The sequence below is a fragment of the Marmota flaviventris genome, chromosome 17, assembly GCF_047511675.1.
Source record: "Marmota flaviventris isolate mMarFla1 chromosome 17, mMarFla1.hap1, whole genome shotgun sequence".
NCBI lineage: Eukaryota > Metazoa > Chordata > Mammalia > Rodentia > Sciuridae > Marmota > Marmota flaviventris.
The window spans coordinates 53,564,982-53,566,359 of NC_092514.1; the positions used below are offsets into that span (position 1 = coordinate 53,564,982).

Genomic DNA, 1,378 nt, shown 5'->3' on the forward strand with positions numbered 1-1,378 from the left:
AAGTTTGTCTTCCTCCCACAACAATTCAGAGTTATATGCACTTTAATGCTATTTCCATGGACATGGGTATATGCATCGTATCTCCAAAATAGCTTAGTTGCAGACAATTCTTCTATAATTTTTTTTCAGTGCTTGTGCTCTAACTCAGGGTCTTATACATACTAGGCATGTGCTTTACCACTGAACTACACCCTAACCCTGCTACTATGAATTTTAAATTTTTTGTTCTAATTATTTTTTCTTTTAAAAATGAGGTAAAACTGATATACATAAGTGTTAAAATTCCGAGCATACAATTTTCAATTTTTATAAAAATTGTGCAATTTTCACAAAACGGACATACCCATGTAACTCTAGCACATGCAGATTGAGATGGAGAACATTTCCAGCACCCCACAGACTTGTTTGTGTCCCCTTTATGTTAGCAATCCCCCTAGGATAATTTTTATTGTGACCTCTGGTATCACACACTAATTTTGTTGGTCCTTCACATGCTCTCCTTACTCCCACTTCTATAGGGGATTGAATCCAGGGCCTCTCACACTTTACCACCAAGCTGTATTTCCAGCCCTTTTCATTTTTTAGTTTTTAACAAGAACTCACTAAGTTGCCCAGGATGACCTTGAACTTTTCCCATCCTCATGCCTCAGCCTCTAAAGTAGCTGGGATTATGGGAATGTGTCACTGAGGTTGGCTTTCTGGTTGTTCTTGAACTGTGTAAAAATGAAATCATACAAAAATTATTTTTTTGTGTGTGGCTGGCTTCTTTATCCCACATATCTATGAAATGCATTCATGCTGTGTATGGCTGTGGTTTGTTCTGTTTTTAAATTCCTGTATAATACTCTATTGTTTAATTCCAGCTTGATTTCTTTACCTATCCTACTGTTGATGGACATTTGGGTTGTTTCTAGTTTCATGTACCTTCTAATATACACCACCTCTGCTGTTTTGTCTTACTCTTTCTCCTCCTCCTTCATCTTTTCCTTTTTTAAATATGAAACATTTCACAAATTTGCATGTTATCCTTGCACAGGGACCATCCTAATTTTCTCTGTATCATTCCAATTTTAGCACATGTGCTGCAGAAGCAGGCACTAAAACATGCCTTCTGATAGATAATAATTTTCGGTTTTTGTTGGATTTATGCCCAGGAAGTTTGGGTTTTAGAGTGCAAATATGATTTAAATTTAGGAATCTATTTATGCCTGTACTGTAGTATAGCCATGAATAAATTTACACACGGAAGCTTTATCCTCCACGTACACGTATGTTTATCCTCCACGTACACGTATGTACATGTATATATGTTTGCTTACTTACTGGATGCTGAAATTGTGGAATCCTCCTATGTATCCCTAAACTATCAAATAAAAAT

The 1,378-nt window shown here is 36.1% G+C and overlaps 1 non-coding gene across 1 annotated transcript; it reads right to left on the minus strand.

Annotated features, from left to right (window-relative positions):
- Positions 1–991: 991 nt before the first annotated feature.
- LOC114083495 (U6 spliceosomal RNA) lies at positions 992–1,098 on the minus strand. Its single transcript, XR_003581154.2, has one exon. It is a non-coding gene; the product is annotated as a U6 spliceosomal RNA (small nuclear RNA).
- Between the last annotated feature and the right edge of the window lie 280 nt (positions 1,099–1,378).